General features: G+C 43.0%; 1 protein-coding gene and 1 long non-coding RNA gene across 3 annotated transcripts in view; one reads left to right on the top strand and one right to left on the bottom strand.

The window, feature by feature from the left end:
* Nucleotides 1-16,239, top strand: part of LOC146798962 (uncharacterized) — a 317,402-nt gene extending 301,163 nt beyond the window's left edge. The window contains exon 3 of the long non-coding RNA XR_014968817.1: nucleotides 16,182-16,239. This is a non-coding gene — a long non-coding RNA (uncharacterized LOC146798962). The remainder of the gene's footprint in view (nucleotides 1-16,181) is intronic.
* TECPR2 (tectonin beta-propeller repeat containing 2) overlaps nucleotides 1-19,770 on the bottom strand; it is a 616,143-nt gene that overhangs the window by 135,902 nt on the left and 460,471 nt on the right. The gene's annotated exons all lie outside the window — the stretch shown is intronic.

Below are 19,770 nucleotides of genomic sequence, written 5' to 3' on the forward strand. Positions count from 1 at the left end.
GACCACCTCAAATGTTAATGCACTTGTGTGATAGGAAAGCACATTTATTTAGTAAAAAAGTGCCTTTCGAATTAAACTTTAACTTCACTTGAGTTGAAGTCATGCACATCTTTCTGGTATTCCTGGTAAAATACAGTTATGAGCCGCGCATGTTTGGGAATTTTGCTTCCGTTTTGTTGGTGAGCTTAATTTAAAAGCAGAATTCTTATCACCGTTTAACTGTCCCCAAAACAAGTGTAAATTAAAAAACTAAAGTCAATTTATGGCCAAGATGTACTATGCTTAAAGAAAAGAATATATTTCCATGTATAATATGAAAACTAAAATAGAACACAGCTCTACATAACGTGATCAGTCTTTTCAACGCGAACAAGTAAACATTTGCCCGTTTCCATGTTAAGGTTGCATGTATAATTTGGAATCTTCACAGCAAGCAGGTTTGTTTGAATTTCACCTGTGAATGTACCACAGGACACCAGCAGAAGGTTCAAAGGGCAAGCTAGGGCGAGCAGCTGCTACCTCTGACAACTCCCAACTGATGTCTATTAAAGTGTTATGTGTACATGGATAATGTCTAGCATTCTGATTGGACGAGCTCTCGGTCAGGCTTTATCCTATGGAACTTGTAATATGGCAATCAGGATATCTGTCATGTTTATGACAGAGTATTCCATTTGCCAAACTCTAAATGTGCGAAATTCTCTGGGGAGGTAGGAAAGTTTAGGGAGACAGGGTAATATCCTGCCCCAATGAGGAGGAGATGCTGGGACTGATGGAGGTGGGACTTGGGGAGGCTGATCAAAAACCAGAGGTCCAACAGCTGGTAGAGAAGAGCCTGCAGATAATTCAACACTAGCTGCACCAATCCTGCCTTCAATAAGCAATGTTTGAAGCAAAAGGAATAGGGAGATCCTCGAACTATGAAGATGTGACGCAACCACTAACATCCCCTTCGTGATGAAACAGGGGGCTGAAGTTACCTTAAACGGAAGAACATCAAATTGACAGTGGAGCCCACCACAGAATGCAGGTCCCTTTTATGAAACTGCCGGATCTGTATTTGTGTCTTCCAGCTCCAGGGCGAAGATGACGAATGCAAGGGGGAGCATCTTGAACTCCTCTCTTGCAGAAAAATGTGTTCAAACCGCAAAGATCCAGAATGGGATGGAGGCCACTGTCTTTCTGTGAACAAGAAAACAATTAGAGTAGCGTTCGTGCCCTAACTCGTTCCCTGGAACCAACTCCTCAGCTCCTTTATTCAACAGAACAAGAAACTCCTGCTGCTGAATGGTCATCAGAGGTGAGAGGGGATGGCAGGATGCAAGCCATGGAAGAGAATCGTGTAGTCTTGTTCAGGAATCGGAAGGACCCAATGGTCTTTTTTGATGACGCCTTGAAGGGGGTCGCAACACAAGCACAGACCCCATGGATTGGGTGCACCAGCGCATGGATTTCAATTACTCTGATTTATCATCTTTTTATGACTATTTTGTGGTATAAATACATCTCTGCAGAAAGCACTGTGAAATACGTTGGCTATGGCACATTGAGTCATGTATATAAAATACATTTGATGAAGTGGTTACACTACTGTTCCATGGTGTTACAATGATGTTACATGTTACTTGCAATGTGTTTCCTGGATTTCATTTTATTTACTGAGCGTTGCCCAACAGACGCCTCGAAAGGAGGTGTAAAGGATGAACTCTGAGATGCAGTAGGGCTGCATCCTATCTCGACTGGCAGTCTTGCAGTGGCTATTGTCCAGGAAGTCTTGCGGGACTTCAGGACTATGGGCAGCCATCTTGGATTTCTCTGCTTATTTAAAGCACACGCCTTGAGAGTCTCAATGCTTTGTTTGAGAATTTTCAGGACTTGCAAACTGGCAATTGAGCGGATCGTAGAAGAGAGACACACCTAGAGAATCCAACTGCATCCTTGCAGCAACAGAGCAAATAAGTAAATCATGGCAATGAGACAGTTGTAATTTTGCTGTAGTGCAACTCAAGTGTTGTTACAACATCTGGTGGACAGATTCTGTTAAGAAACTTGTAAACTTCTCCTTAACTAATATTCCTTCTAAAGATCTTTTGTGAAGCTCTGAAAAGGAACTTGCATTCATTTGATGGGAGTTCTGAAACACTTGTTTTGGTGCATGACATATTGCACTGTGTGTAAGAACAATGGTGCCTAGTGTTATGCATAAACGTTGCACGAAGGAACATAGAATAACCATGTCATTTTACAGCTGATCACTCTACCGATGAATGATGCAGCCCATGAGGTGTCACTTGTGTGCTAAGAGAATGCCAAAAACAGAGAATGCTGAGATGCGATGAGCCGATGACATGGTTCAGCATTTTGCTCGGCAGAGCCCTCCCCGACACAGTAACTTTGCACCTCAAGATGTATGGGTGAGGTGAGATATGGTGCGCAGCTTTCGCTGTAAGAAGTAAACTGGCAGGAGATTTTTTTCCCATCACTCATAGTCCTATGGTGTAGGCAGAGTTGCAGCGGCCACAGTAAAGATAGAGCATCATAGCATTTGGATCCGACTTGGTAGCACCAAGATGGGTCTTAATGAATGTCACAGCTGTTACTGCCAGACTCAGTGCGAAAATGCTATTTATCAGATGACTTCGCTTCACTTGGTCTCCGTCTCTGTGCCATCCTGTTGGCAAGCGAGCCCCTTTCTATGACTGCTGTTATTAATAGGTCCACTATTGGGGGACGATTTGTAATTAAGGGCTTTCCTTATCACTTGGCATTAAGTATAAATAAAGCCATTGGGGTTATAAAAACAAAAAGAATGTGCACTGTTATTGAGGATTTTGTGGAAAGCGCCTATGAGCGTCCAGGGTGCTAAGGGCTTAAGGATCTCTTTTCAAAGTATTCCTTCTCAGCACCTAAAAAACGTGAAGTGTCCCAAAGCAGGTATAACTGCAAGCAAGGGGCGCTGTGCCGGACTGTCAAAATCAGGTAACGCCCTTAGGCGGTGTGTAAGTATTCCTGGAGGGTTCCTGGATATCTTGAAAGAAAGTGCCCCGTGTTCACGAGAAGAGGGATCATTAATTAATCCAGGGTCAAATGCACAGGAGCGTCTGAACGAAAGGCGGTGGATGAGTATAGTAGGTCTACCCTAGCTAAGAAAGTATCCCAGCGATAAATTTTATACATGCTAAAAGACTCAACAGATTCAAGAATTGTCCAACTGGATGCACAGCAGATAAGACCACATATCACATCTTCTGGACTTGCACCTCTGACAAAGACTTATTAAAAGCTCCACATATAGAGTACAGGGCTCCGACAATCACAAAGGTAATCAACATTGAGTAGTTAAATGCATGTCCTGTTCCCAAAAACATATGCAAATGATGATATTTCCTTGGTGGAAAAGGTTTACTGGAAAGGATATCTCCACAGCAAAAATGATCATACTCCTTGTATGCCTAGTAGAAATACACATTAGTAAGCATTACGCAGTAGGGCAATTCATGGTAATCTAGGATTTCCATGAATTTTGACAAGTACGCCATGGAATTTTTCTATGTACATAAGTTGGAAATTTACGACTTGTAAGAAGCCTACAAAACAGACCCTCAATTACTAGTTTTCCCATCACAAGTGTGAAACTTATTGAGGCTATTTTTTAACATATTACTGCAACAGAGTATATAATCAAATAACACTTAATCTAAATACGCCCCACTTGAGGATTTCTGGGTGGTAGTGAGTAAACACAAACACGGTCAAGACAAGAATCTGGGCACCTCTCAAACGGCTGTTAAAAGGAAAGTTACTTGAATACTCTCAGTCGTATGAGTTATCTATCTGTGGCTTCACAACTATCAATTGTAAGTAAGAACTTGAAGGTCTAGCCTGCTTCCTGCAACCTGCATATTTACCAGAAAATAGGTCTAGGTTTGCCACTACACAAGTTGCAAAATTTTAAATCCCTTCTGCAATTTCTTAACAAGTTCCAAATCTTTATTGGCTTGATTTTATCGATTGCGTGTGCTTAAGTGGTCGAAACTGCAAGGCATCTGCACAAAAACATAGCAGAAGCGATAACAGACAGGGTCATACCACTGTAGAATTTCTGTATGTGGATGTGCCTGCTTAAAGGAAGACTTCTCCCAAACTGACCCAATTAACGGCTGCTAATTAATAAAACGTCCTCCATGCATGATGTTGGCACATCCAGGGCTGCTAATGAACAATAGTAAAACCTGCACGAAACGCGTAAAATTCAACTGTGAGTAGAGAAACAAAAACTCAGGGCGGTGGGTGAGCTAGTCACAACAAGCTGTGGCTTATTCTATTCATTTTGGTATAAATAGATTCTGATGGAGGGTTCTAGAAGGAGGTCTTATTTCTGAAAAACCATGACAATGAGTTTGACTCGTTGTTGAGACTGGAGTGTCCCCTGAAAGCTAAATGGGTGTGTACCCCTGTCCTGAGTGACCCAACAGCATGTGAAACTGGTGTCCTGACTGCTTGGTGGACGACCTGTCATGCTAATCTTGCAGGAGCACAGAGGCCTTACCTGTGCATAGTGAATCCTTGCTTTAGAATCTGCTCTGAGCGAGCATCCATGACATCGCATGCATTACATCGCATGCCTTTACGTTGCATGCGTTACAACGCAAGCGACGTTACGACGCGTACACATTGCGACGCGTCCCATTACATCGCATGCGCTTTTAAAATGCATGCGCTTTTAAATCGCATGTGGTGTAATGGACGCGAGGTGGAGCACCGGGACAGAGGCGGACAAGCACCGGGACAGACGAGCACCGGGACAGAGGCGAGGAAGAGATGACGCGAGGAGAGAGAGGTAAGGGGGATTGTACTTAGTGTGTAGTTTAGGGCTTAGGGAAGTGTTAGGGGGTCGTAGTGTAGGGTAGGCTTAGGGTTGAGGGTAGTGTCAGGGGGTCTTACTGTAGGGTAGTGCATTAGGGTTTAGGGCTTAGGGAAGTGTTAGGGGGTCGTACTGTAGGGTATTGTTTTAGGGTTCAGGGTCGGGTCAGGGAGTCCTAGTGTAAGGTAGTAATTAAGAATTTAAGAGTTTGGGTTTAGGGGAGTGGGCGTAGGGGTAAAAATCGCTATGTAAAAGCATGCGGGGTGTTTGTGTGCATTGTAAATGTATTTTGTAAGCATTTCAATGGAAATACGACGTAATGGTTTGCGTTGTGGATACTTGCGTTGTTAAAGAACATGCGATGTGAAAACTGCGATGTCAAGGCATGTGATGTAAATGTTTGCGATGTAGCATCATACATCCTCTGCTCTGTAACCTGAAGGGAAGTACCAAGCGAGGGCGCTTTGCTGACATGGGGATACTCTCAATGTGTTAGGGTGAGGACATAAAACAGTGGTGGCAGCATACAGAACTTTGTGTATTATTAGTCTCGAGTGGAGCAGTTTTCTTCTCCAGAGAGGAGTAGGACCTACTGGTCCTATTCACATAAAATTTCACTTAGATGCAACAGCCAGACCCTTGCGATGGCATGCCATTTGTGTGTGGAGTGCATACATGTATGGTGTAGATGTTAACAAAGCTCAGTGTGATGATGAGTGTGATTTCTGGGACAAGTGGGCTCCATTTTGGATTGCCCTTGGGTTAGTATGGCACACACCTGGGGATGGGACACAGCTCCCCTTAAAGTGTCAATGTATTGCCTGCATTTCTGAAGATGGAGAGTGAAGACCTAGACACTGAAGTGAGGGAGGATGGGGGAAGGCCTAGCCTTTGAAATTCTATGTGGACAATTTAGCAGGGATTCGTTTTTCTTGAGTACAGCTATTTAGTTATTAGTGGGGAAGAATTGTGGAGTTAGCAAATTCTGTTGTTTAGGATGTGGATGTTACTAGGCAAAGTCTGCTCTTTTGTCTTTCCCTGACTGCTGATGACAGCTGTTACATGCCTTGCATGTTTTTGCTTATGTTCCTCTCATTGGATTTCATTTATTCATGTGTTTGTAGGTACATCTGCATTCGCATTTCTCATTTATAAATATGTTTGAGTTAATATTATTGCACGTTGTTCATATGTTTTGCTTTATTATAAATTGATAGTGCACCAAAAGCTCATATATTATGTATTAGTATGAATTATGTGTAGCAGATTTTAGTAAATGTGCAACAAACTTTGTATGTTATTTCTTGCACTTTTACATAATTAATCATAAGATCTCACCTTTTCATAACAACACGAAAAAGAGTTTAAATCTAATTCAAAGGCATCTTTGGAGAGACATCTTCAGATTTTTCTGGGAGCTTCAAGCATGCTCCCTGCTACAGGCATCTTAGTTGAAGGTCACAGGATGGCGTTGCCAGCCTTATCTGTGCTTTTCACAGCTCGGACACCATGAAAGAGGCAGGATACAACCAAGCATGGTAGCTGATTGATTAAAAACAACTTTATTATGCGCTAAAGGTATATGTCAGAGTGAATATATGATGTTAGAACGCAAACAATTACAACGCATGCCTTTACAACGCAGTTTTTACATCACAACTACCATTACAACGCATGATTTTACAACGCATACCATTACAACGCATTTTTAGAAACTACCATTACAACGCATACCATTACAACGCATAATACTTTTGGTGCAACAGTGGAGTAAGTGTTGGCTAGTGTAGGGGTAAAAATTACTATTGCCACTCCAGTGAGTGCAACAGTAGGGTAAATGTTGGATAGTGTAGGGGTAAAAATACTATCCTCATGTACCCCAAAACCCATACCCACCCTAAAACCAAAAAAATCCCGCAAAGGTTGGTCGCACACTGCTCGTCACAACAGCAAGTTGCCCCAAAAAAATCCATTACTTACCTTATAATGCGTTGTAATGGTATTCGTTGTAATGGCATGCGTTGTAATGGCATGCGTTGTAATGGCATGCGATGTAAAGGCAGCTGCATTGTAACAGCTGTGTTGTAAAGGTAGTGCATTGTAATCACTACGTTGTAATGGTTGTTCCGACAGAGATCATCTGGGAAACTCATATGGATTCTTTGGTGCTAAGAAAGATTTATCTAGAGGCTAGAAAGACAGGGTTGTTACCATTGGTTGGTTTCATCATTCAATGCTTTAATTTAACAAATATCTAAACAACTAATGATATGTTGCCATTCTTTTTGATATACTGTCTAATCTCCTTTTTAATTATAACCATTATGTTTATATTTGTAGAAACATTTATTAATTTAATCTGCACCAAATTAAGGCATTTAATCATTAATTAAGGTTATAAGTTACGTAGTGTAAATTTCTCGTGTATTCATCCAGGGAGAAAATGGGCTCTGCATCTCATTAATAACGTATAGTGCTGTAGACTCACAGTACTTATCGTTACCCTAAACGCACATTCCCTAGGTGGGAGGTATGTGGTTAGAGTCTACCTGACTCCTTGGCTCAAGTTGGTAGGTTGGCCTGACCCAGCACTTGAAAGAGGGTTTAGGTGTCTAAATTTGAGCCGTATTTGCTGGTGAATCTGCCAAAAAGTATCAAAGACAGGTGTACTGCCTTCACATTTCATTGTGGTCAGGTGTTAGAATGCTCATGCTTAGAAGCAGCAGCATAACTCCCCTCTGTGACAACCATCACCTGGCACCAAAGGCAGAAAAATGCATTTGTTCCGCTTCCAAGACTTCTTGACCAAGGATGGACGTGCTTTGCAGAGAACTCAAAAAGACCAGGGCTGGTGTCTGCATGACAGCTAGACTTGCAGGGATCAGGCGACATCACCTGAAGACTGCACAACTTGCTGAAGAAACTATGGGTCTGCCTAGAAGCCTGCCTGCCTGCCTGCTCAGAGAGATAAGGAGAGTGTATGGTCCTGCTGGAAGAGAAACTGTCCCATTTGCCAGCATGCAGGCCACCTAGAAGAGATCACTGACATTAGAAGAGCATTTGGTCCTGCCTTACGTTGATAGTAGCATCCCGCCTCCAGACACGGTTCAAATAACGAATTGTGTGGTTATTAAAAGCCCGAAACAACAACATGAATTCTGGCATTTCAGTAGCGCGACTGAAGTGAGTCCTACTGCTGATGTCTTGACATGTGGCGCACCACTTTGAGGATCAATATCGCTGCCAGAGCGAAGACCCTGCTTCTTAACTTGGGAAGACATGTACTGCAGCTGCCTTAATGTGTGGTACTCCACTGCCAGGATTAGTGTCACTGAAAATGCAGAGGGCCTGCCCCATAGCCAGGAGGCCACAACTGCTGTAGAGGGGTTCCAGAGAACTATGACGTCTACAGTGTTCATTTTCAGTGGCCTGAGTAAGAAGCAAGGCCATCATCTGTGGTGTCACAAGGCAGATGGTGCAACCTCAACGACTGCAACATTTTATGCCGCATCTCAGCTAAACGGGTAACACAAAGTGTGAAAGACTAAGAATCTGGGTCTTGATCGTACAAACATAAGCCTGCCGTTAGAAAGTTAACATTTGCCAACATGAACACTTTTGCACAAGAAATGAATGAACTAAGCCATTGGCTACCCGACAGTCATTTGATTTATTTTTGCTAAGTCACAGAAGATATAGGGAGCACCCTAAGAGATGGGAGGTAGAAGGTGTGGAGCTTATCTAACACACATAGGTGGAATCGTGGAGCCTTGTAACTGAAGCCCCATTCATGTGTGTAGTGGGTGTTCCGCTATGACATTACACTACTTCTTTTGACAACAAGCATCTCTGGGCTTGACAGTGAATTATTACGTCTGCTGTTTCACAGTTGAAGTTCTGAGTCTCTGCTCTCCATACAATCCCTAGAGAAGTCTTTGACTGCTCTCCCTCGCTACCCTCGAGGGCTAATGCAGAAAGGGAGCACTTGGTCCAGTTTACGGAGCCATAGTAGGACCGACCCAAGCAAACCAGTTGCAAACAACCCCAACCACAACTGTTGTGGCCCAGTAGCCCTTGTCTGCCCTGTGCCTCCTCCCTTAATGGGGTTTGACACTTGTAAATTAATACTGCAGCAGATCCTGTACTGCATTCTATTGACTGCCCACCTCAGGCTGTTCTAGGTCATGCAGGGTCTCCAGATAGGAATACAATATCTGCCTCTCAAAGTTATAGCAAATTCTCGTTACCCGAGGGATTGATCCAGCACTTGTTCACTTTTTGGCTTATTTGCGCAAGGACATGAAAGCCAGGGTCAGAATTAGTCCTCATAGAGAGGTTTCTGGTGACATAGATGTTGCCCATGGGGTGAGGCAAGGGTGTGTGTTGGCTCGTTTATTAATTTTATATATTAACGAGCTACATCCTTTTTTAACTATTACCCCAGATGTACCGACAATCAAAGGCAGGCTGCTTCCCACACTTTTATACATGGACGATGCAGTGCTGATGGCATGAACGCCTAAAGCCCTGTGTTTGTTGGTGCACGCCTTTGTAGTCTTTATGGCCACTTTGGACCTACAAATGAATTTCACTAAATGCTACATTATGGCGTATGGCCCAAAGTGTAAGCAGCTTTCTACCCTTTCCCTTGGTACTAAATACCGGAAAGCGCAAGCACCTTCCCCTATTTAGGAGTAACTTTTGTTGCAACAAGATCCTGGACACCTAATATTGCGCAGCGTAGCATCAAGCTACCAAAGGCAATTGGTTCACTATATAATCTACCGCAACTGCTGGGAGGGGGGAGCTCCTACTCCATTACTGCAGATTTATAAAACACAATGTATCCCTATTGCAACATACGGGGTGTCGCAAATGTGAAGCCATCCAGACCAAATGAAGTAGGTTCAGTAGGAAAGCTCTCTGTTTCCATCATTCAGCAACCAGTTCAGGTGTAACTGCAACAGGACTAGAAACCACTTTGGGTTTGAATGCACATAAAAGGAAAACATGATTTTTATTGGTGCAAAGAAAACCTAATACTGGCTTTGAATCAGTGCAACCTGAAGTCCTAGTTTAAGCACAAAAGGATGACAACATTAAAGATAAAGAATGGAAAGAAAAAAACAGTATGAAGTACCGACCCAACAGCCCTGACATTGAAGTGCACTTCCTTTATGCAGATGTGGACATGTGATCAGACAAAACACAGTGACTGACAGTAAATGACAGCAAATGACTGACGGGGGCTGCCCCACTGCCCCTCGCTATATGTTGAGGTGAGTAGAAGCAAAATGTAACTGACAATGGAATGGAACTTTGGGTAGAAGGCTGACCCATGAGCCCTCTATTTAGGTTCATGTGCAAGTACGTTTTATCTATGATTTTTTGATTACAAGAGTCTGGGATAACGTTTAAAATGTCATTAGGCCAGACCCGATAGATATGAAGGGAGATGCTTTGGAAAATCATAGGGTTCAACTCAAATTGCTTTCTAGAAAACAACAAGCTTATATTTGGGATTTTTTTCCGGTCATGATTCAATGATTTTGTCTATCTCAGCAGTTATCTGCTCTTTATTCAACAGCTTTCATTCCTATACTTGTGTTTATCCCGTTCTAGAGCATTTCTTCTTTACTCTTGCTTTTGACTGGGTAAGGAGTCAGAAATCTTTATTCGGGTGTAAGAAGGATCCATAAAAGTAAAAACAGTTCATATACATTAAAAACATACAAAATATTATAACAACTAAGAGAATAAAAATAGTTCAACAGCAATAAGAACATTACACACACTGCTAAAAACAATAGTGCGACTTATTTAAAAAAAAGTGCATTGTGCTACAAGCCCGTACAGCAGATCTCAAAAATGACCCAACGTGTAAACTAGTCCCATCATCTGTTAAAAAACAGTTTAAATTATTTTTTTAAAGTTAGCAATAATTGTCTGATAGACCGACGTTTGATAAGCGAGGTTAAGAAATGCGCAGCATATCTTGCAAAAAAACATCCCAAAAAGTACAAAGTACAACATAGACTGCCCAAACCTGCCGTCACAGGGGCAGGGGTTGGTATCAAGGTTTTTCTGAAAGCCCAATGGGAAACACAACAAGTATCTGATTGTGTCTGCTCTAAAGCGGAACAGCAGGGAGCGTTCCCAGCGCCCCTGCACGCTGAAAAGATCATTATTGATCTACTTTCTATAGTCAAGTTCAGATAGGCTGCCACAGTGTGCTTCCCCCACTCTTTGTGAAGTCTCGGGGAGTGATCAAAGTTATAAACGGCTTGCTGCACGCATTTTTTGTTGAGGTTTCTATTAGACTTCAGCACCATAAAAGCGTGCTGCAAGTCAATCTCAGGAACGCTACCCAGGGAATTGAGAGTCCCCTCTCACACTCAAGATAGTCTTTAATAACATCTAGACGACCAGGCCTCCTCATTTCTCCAAACTGCCAACCATAGTAGTGCAGTGCAGGGTGTGCCCTGATACAATCTCTTAAGTAGGATAAACCCAGTTCCTCATGGCGAATTAGGTGAGATGATGATATGGAAACAGAGAGCTTTCCTACTGAACCTACTTCATTTGGTCTGGATGGCTTCACATTTGCGACACCCCGTATGTTGCAATAGGTATACATTGTGTTTTATAAATCTGCAGTAATGGAGTAGGGGCTCCCCCTCCCAGCAGTTGTGGTAGATTATATAGTGAACCAATTGCCTTTGGTAGCTTGATGCTACGCTGCGCAATATTAGGTGTCCAGGATCTTGTTGCAACAAAAGTTACTCCTAAATAGGGGAAGGTGCTTGCGCTTTCCGGTATTTAGTACCAAGGGAAAGGGTAGAAAGCTGCCATACGCCATAATGTAGCATTTAGTGAAATTCATTTGTAGGTCCAAAGTGGCCATATAGACTACAAAGGCGTGCACCAACAAACACAGGGCTTTAGGCGTTCATGCCATCAGCACTGCATCGTCCATGTATAAAAGTGTGGGAAGCAGCCTGCCTTTGATTGTCGGTACATCTGGGGTAATAGTAGTTAAAAAAGGATGTAGCTCGTTAATATATAAAATTAATAAACGAGCCAACACACACCCTTGCCTCACCCCATGGGCAACATCTATGTCACCAGAAACCTCTCTATGAGGACTAATTCTGACCCTGGCTTTCATGTTCTTGCGCAAATAAGCCAAAAAGTGCACAAGTGCTGGATCAATCCCTCGGGTAACGAGAATTTGCTATCTCTTTGAGACGTTGACACAGTCAAACGCTGAGGTCAGGTCCATGAACGCCAAATATAGAGGTGTTTGTTAGGCAACAGTGTATTTGCCCATGACCAGGTTCAAATTTAGGCACTGCTAAATCGTCCCTATGTGCTTTCTGAGCCTATACTGACAAGGATATAAAATTGACTCATCCTCTATCTACTTCTTAATTCTCTTTTACAGGACACTCCCTAGGATGTTAACAGTTGTATCTATTAATGAAATAGGCCTACAGCAATCTGGTTGGGACCGGTCAGCTTTTTAAAATATAGGCACTATAATAGCTGTTGTCCAAGTATTAGGTACCAGGGAGTGGGCACGATTATAAAAACATTAGTCAGTAATCGAGCCCAGAATGTTGTGCAGAGCAAGGAGTAGCCTTCTACTGTGGATGTATTTTCCTCTTCTTTTTTTTGATATCTTATTGAGCAGTCCATAGGACTGCACATCTTTCTCCTTCGGTTCTGAAAGCAGTGAGAGAATGATTCATTTGTACCTCAAGCCTTACCCAACCAATCTCTCCCCCATCACCCCCTTCCAGTACTCTTCCAAAGGGTGCCAGGTGCCGGATGGCATACTTGGTGATATCCACATGTTGTCCTGTAGCCCAAACCTCCCTGACCTGGTCTCTCCCACTATTCATCGGAGGTGTGCCAGGAACAGAATAGTTGGCTTGGTAATGCCCTGGATGATGTCTAAATAACAAATTTTTGTGCCTCTTAAAGGCCCTTTTTTGCCTTTTCTCCATCTCCATTTGCCCCTCTCTTGCTCCAAAATGGCAGCCACAACTAGCGCTGACAATGTTAGATACATTTAAAATGTACTGGAATTGGCAAAGCAATTAACCACTACCCGCTATCGTAAAAGTACAGAAAACACTTTTTTCTATACCTATAGAATTGCCGCCAGGATGTTTGATGCAATGTAACAGTGGAACAGGGTGGCCATCTTGAAAGTATAGGAAACCATGTTTTCTATATGCTGCATCACGTTGTGTCACACAACGAGGCGGCAATATCTCGAAAGTATGAAAAGAGTGGCTTCTATACTTTCAAGATGGTCTCCTTGTGCATCATCAAGTTGCATTGTGAAAGGTGGCAGCTACAGAGTGGTGGAATTAGAAACTTTTTTTTTTTTTACAATTTCAAGATGGCAACTAACCACTTGTGTATTTGCTAATGCAGACATATTATAAAAGCATCCAGCATTGTCAAAGTTGTAGCGGCTACTGCAGTTACTTACCTTCGGTAACGCTTTTTCTGGTGGATACAGTATCTGCCTTTGGATTCCTCACTGACCCACCCTCCTCACCGTTGTCCACCCTTGTATACCTACAATTCTGATGATAGTGTTTCAAAATGTATTTGGTACTGTCAAAGGCATTGTGTTATTTCTTTTGCCTTCCTATTCATTCTCCACACTGTGTGTGTTGATTTGTATATTATGTACTGTGTATATATTGCTGTCAGTCCGTCCGTGTGCGGAACTGACGTCATCACGCTGACGAGGTCTTCTTATGGAGCCGGTGACGTCAGCGGAGTCGCGAGCGGAGCCGTGTCTCTGTGACTTCGACCTCATCAGCGTGGACTGCTACAAAAGTTTTAGAATGTTGCTGGCGCAGGGGATATTCACAAGGTGAGGAATCCACATGCAGATACTGTATCCACCAGAAAAAGCGTTACCGAAGGTAAGTAACTTGTTCTTCTACCCTCCCCTAAAATAAAGAGTAGTTGCAGCACCTCATGCCTTTCAGGTCTAGGAACTGTTGCCCCCAACAGTCTTGTATTAAGCTCAAGATTTTGCCGCATAAGAGAAATTGGTTAGCTAGGCAAATTGAACTTTGTGACCAGATAGAGGGTTCTGTTGTTCAACCTGAACTTAACAACCTTGAATTTGGCAGCATGGCTTTGAGATCAAACAACATTGACATCTGAATTAACCTGAGTCACGTATGGACATTTTAAGAAAGGTGAAAACACCATCAGCAAGAGCCTTTTATTCCTACAAATGAAAAAGGTTTGGTTTGCGGTGCTAACAGTCCGTCAGTGGTTTCAGGTTCTCATTCTTAATTATTTACATTTCTTCTACAGTGCGTTGACCAGAACCTGTAAAATGAAGGATTAATATGTTCAGATGTCTGGTTTTAGAGAAGTAAGAGGTAGCCAAGAAGAGTATCTAAAGGTTATGGTGTAACAATAATCAGCAGAATCTATAGAGGTATAAACAGCCTCACTAGATCGCAATGCCTTTCAGGAGTGGCCTCCTCCAAGTCTTGCCTGCAGTCCAGCCGTCAGCAATCAGACAACTTTTAACGGTTGTTCCAAAGTTCTCAATCATTTTGTACAGAAGCGCTGTTGCACTTGCTGTCTTAAGAGCTGTAGCTTAGATCTTTTTCTCTCATTTGCTTACTCTTCGTCAGCAATTGCGGAAGTTTCCGGTGTGGAGGCATGCTTTCTGCAAACTGCATATTAACAGAATCAGGCTTGGTATCAAACCTCAGAAAAATTGGCTCTTGCTGGAGAGTCTTGCACTTTTTGAACAAGTGAAGTGTGACTGATTTCATACTTACTGGTGTTGAAGTTTTTTTTCATGATCTTTAATAGAGCTAGTACAAGAGGCAACAGAAATATGAAACAAGGTCTTGCCTGCAAAGTCTCCATAATAGTAAAAATATTAGGTTTGGGTGTTCCAAGAGCAATGTTCAGCTTTGTTGCACCTCCAAAACAACACATCATAGAGCATGTTGTCATCATCCATGGGTGAAATCCTTGAGGGGGAGGATGTCAAATATGTGAGACTACACGAGGATAATGTGTTAATATCAGAATGGGAGAACCCTGAAGGAGGCCATGTAGGAAACCTTTCATGCCTACGCTAAGGCAAAGGCTTACCAAAAGCCAAATCTCCGGTGGGCAACACAGGCTACCATGTTTGTTTTACTAATGCAAAGTACGTTGGTGTCACTGGTTCCCTTCTTACAGTTGACATGGATGCATGCCTGGGGTAATTTTGCACATAGGAAAATACTAAAAGGTGATGGATGGATTGCTTGAAATATTCTTAGCCACTGGTACTTTGAGCTGCAATCCAGACCATTGCTTTTTTTTATCAAAATGCAAATCCAGGCAAGAACTAGCCATATGCAAATTAGCCTTGACCCTACTCCAATAGGTCCTCTCTGGTTGGAGACAAAAGTTACCCCAAGACCTGTACTGACTTGCTTGGGCTCCGTCAGTAGAGTGCTGATCGAGTCCTTTGGCACAGTGAGCACGGAGGCCCGCGCCTGGGAATGCCCACTGCACTTAGGGTGTAGCACTAAGGAAAGCAAAAAAGTGAAGTTCTGAGGAGCGTGTGTCTTTCATGCACAGGAGGCCAGAGGTACATCCAGAGGGTAGGCATCACTTGGTACATGGCTATGTTGGCCTGCATCATGCAAAACATGCCAGTGGAATTAAAACAAATGACATTTCCAAGAGCACACACAGAACTCTCTCGAGACACGCAATAGTGGCTGCAATCTTAGATCCATAGAGTACAAATTCCTTATGTTACAGATGGATCCTTGCAGGCAATCTTGATGTAAATTGCTTCAGTCAGACTTTAGTTGAAAGGAAATTTGAATACATTATTCTATCATCAAGAGTTGTCAAGGAACCTGTTCTCAGAGAAGTATTCTGGCTAAACCTTAGACACCAAAAGTTTAAGATTTTGATTTGCACTTTAGTGTAAAAAATCAGCCTTTCTAGAATTACAAACTATATTGCACCTATTCACAGGAGGGGCTAGGGAGGCCTCTTTGCTGAATAGCCTTTGTTTATGTCATTTGAATCACATATGGTGTTACAGTTTTGTTGGTGGTGGGGAAGTTAATGTATACAGTCAAGAGTGAAAGCACAATACTAATGAGTAGTCATTGTGTTACAGCTGATGAACTATGTTTACTGAGATTCATTCCGATCACATCTTTGATTTCTAGCTCCCCGAAGGCAGCAGTAGATATACAAACTTGTACTACAGCTCAGGTTATTTCATACAAAGGTTATTTCTTTCTTTCAGCTCTAGGAAATCATGGATTTACCAGGAACCAGAGACAGTGGGTTACACCGAAAGCGCAACAAGGTATAGCCGCTGCCATGATAGCAAAAGTGAACTGTTATCTCAGTGAACAAATACTAAATGAATTATGTTAGATATCAAAGCCACGAACAGGTGAGGTGAAGATATCCAGTGTCTCGGTTTGTCTACTTGTCCTATTCCTTTTTACGTCGATCTACCTCCAATCTTCATAGATATTCTTTGCACAGTTGTGAGAAGGTTCAGGAAAGCAATCATAATAGAATTGCTCCTACTGCATGAAGTTTAATGCAACCGATAGAAAGAAGTCTGCATACACAAATGTAGTGCAAATGCAAGAAAGTGTGTGCATTTTAAAACAGATAATATGAAATTGAGCCAACACATGCAAAATAACAGAATGCACATGTTTTAAAGCAGGTCCATTTTATATTAAAGCAAGAGGCCTTTGCTGCCAAGGAAGCATGACTATGTTTGCGGATGAGCATGCTTGTGTTTAAAAGAGAGTATGAAGATGTTCCAAAGCAAACTTGACTGTGTTTGAGGGTAAGCATTATTTTGTTTGAAAGCATGTTTGTGCACATGGTTAAAAGCAAGTGTGCCCATATTTATGAGTGGGCAAGCATTTGAAAGTGAGCTTGTACATGTTCAACAGTGACTGAGCATGTGAGATACTGTGTATATGTGCATGTCTAACAACTAGAATGCACACACTTAGAAGAGAACATATGTGTTTTAGGGACTGCATAAGAATATGTATTTGAAAGTGACATTTACAACTAAAGAGTGCATCAATGTAAATGTTAAGGATCTTTAAGCATAACAACCCATAACAACCCAGAAGAGTCAACGTGTGTCTAAATTACACTGTTTGTCTAAGACACATAATCTGTACTCCAGGTCTCACTTTCTCTCACACTGGAAATATGCAACTAAACGTCCAGAACAGTACTTTGATGGTTGGTAAACAGGCTCAAGTCACTTCATCTGTACTCTCCATGTAGCCAAGATGCACAAAGCAAATAAGCATTTGCAATGCAATAGGTCGTGCTATTAGCTCAAACTTCCAGTAATGCAAGACCTATTGGATTACAAATGCTTTTATTAAAAATTAACTGTGCGACCTTGTTAAAAAAAAGAAATCGAATGGCAAAAGCTGGGGCGCGAAACAGGAGCATAGCACCCAGAAAAGAGTTTACTGTCTGTGCAACGTGGGCCACCGCCTCCCCAGCGCTGAGGAGGCCAGAACCTAGGCACAGCAAGTCACAGAGATGGCAAGTGAAAGCAGAGGCAAGGGAGGGGCAACGGGGCGGTACCGATGTGGTAGGGGCGGGCAAAGGGCGAGGAAGGTAAACCTCCCGTCCACAAAAAACGACAGCAGCAGAAACAGAAACAACTGAAAACAAATAGTTTCTTACCTGTCGGTGTAGTTTTGCAGCTTGAAGATCTTTCTGGATTCACTATGCTGTGCATTATTCCGCGATCTGGTGGTTGGGTCCGGATTAGTAGTCTTTCTTCTTTTTTTTTTTTTCTTTTTTTTTTTTTTAGCCCTGGTGGGCGTCGACTTCCCACCATTTCGTGTACCTCTCGTGACGTCGGCGTGCTTCCTGCGGAAGTCCCAACATTGGGGCGCCATCTTCGGGTTCTTTTTTCCCTTCCTCGCTCTTTTTTTTTTTTTTAACCCTAGGCGTTAATTAATTTCTTTATATATATCCTTTCCGTTTTATCTTGTTATTTCAGTCTTTGTCCTTCCACCCTTTTTCTCCTGCCTCATCTTCCTGGCGGAGGTGGGTGGGTTCGCTAGTGAATCCAGAAAGATCTTCAAGCTGCAAAACTACACCGACAGGTAAGAAACTATTTGTTTTGCAGTGTGAATCTTTCTGGATTCACTATGCTGTGCATAGATTTTGTAGCGGTTTGTTATCTCTGTGGCGGCTGGGTGGAAGATGAGCGTTGGTCGTTGAATATATGTTGCAGCACCTTCTGTCCTACTTGTGCTTCCTTGTTCATCTGTATATCCACGCAGTAGTGCTTAGTGAACGTGTGCACCGAAGCTCATGTTGCCGCCAGGCATATGTCTTGAATGGGTGTATTTGCCAGAAAGGCAATTGTTGCTCCCTTCTTCCTTGTGGAGTGGGCCCGTGGCCTCTCGGATAGTTCTTGCCCCGCCTGTTTGTGGCAGAATTGTATTGTTAGTACAATCCATCGTGCGATGATGCTTTTTGTCACTGGTCTACCCAGGAAGCTCGTTGCGAAGGACACAAAAAACTGCTTGGTTTTCCTGTGTTCTTTGGTCGATGTAGTGCATCACCGCCCTTCTAGTGTCTAGAGTGTGCAGTGCCCTCTCTGCGCTTGTTGCTGGGTTCTGAAAGAAACTTGGTATTTGAATTGTTTGATTTATATGGAATGCTGACACCACCTTTGGCATGAAGTGTGGGTCCGTTCTCAATACGACTCTGTCCTTGTGTATCTGGATGTAGGGCTCTTGCAGCGTTAGCGCTTGCAGCTCGCTTAATCTGCGCAGTGAGGTTATTGCCACCAGAAAGGCTGTCTTCATTGTTAGCATTTGAAGGGAGGCCTTGTGAATGGGCTCAAAGGGCGCCTTCATAAGTTCCGTCAGGACTATGTTGACGTTCCATGCCGGAGGCGGCATCCTCTTTTGAGGCGCTATTCTTTTTGCCACTTCCGGGAATCTCTTTACTACCCGTGACGTAAAGAAGCTTCCTCCTGTCTCACCTCGTGTGTAAGCTACGATCGCCGCTAGGTGGACCCTCAGCAACGATGAGCATAGTTTCGCCTTTAGAAGGTGTGTGAGGTATCTAAGCACCGTTGATTCCTTTGTCAATTTATTTTGCAGTTTATTTTTGCTGCACCACATTGTGAACCTTTTCCACTTTTCCCCATAACATTTTCGTGTTGTTGGTCTCCTTGCCTCCCGCAGCACTCGCATAGTGCTTGGAGGTAGTTTAAGGTGTGCAAACTCTATGTCTTCAGGAGCCAAGCTGCCAGTCCGAGGCTCTCTGGCTCTGAGTGTAGAACCTCTCCGTTCTGCATGGAGAGCAAGTCCTTTCCTTTTGCGAATTTGTGTGGAGGTCCCTGTGCCATCTCCACTATTTGTGAGTACCATGTCTGTCTTGCCCACTGTGGTGCCACCAGGATCATTGTCATGTTGCTGGTCTTGCACTTGTTGAGTACCCTGTGTATCAGTGGTATTGGTGGAAAAGCGTATGCAAATGTTCTTGACCAACTTATCCATAGGGCATTCCCCTGGGATTGCTTTTCGGGTTGTCTGGATGCGAAGTTTCTGCATTTTGCATTCAGGTGTGTTGCAAACAGGTCTATTGTCGGTGTACCCCACCTTTTGAATAGCCTTTGCGTTTCCTGTCCATTGAGCTCCCACTCGTGGGATGCCGAGGTCTGCCTACTGAGCCAATCGGCTTCCACATTGTCCTTCCCTGGTAGGTGTATCACCAGCAGGTCTATTTTGAGTGGGATGGCCCATCTCCAAATCTCTTGTGCCAGAGTTGAAAGGGGGAATGATTGTGTTCCTCCCTGTTTGTTGATGTAGAAC

Source organism: Triturus cristatus, chromosome 9 (assembly GCF_964204655.1).
Source record: "Triturus cristatus chromosome 9, aTriCri1.1, whole genome shotgun sequence".
Lineage (NCBI taxonomy): Eukaryota > Metazoa > Chordata > Amphibia > Caudata > Salamandridae > Triturus > Triturus cristatus.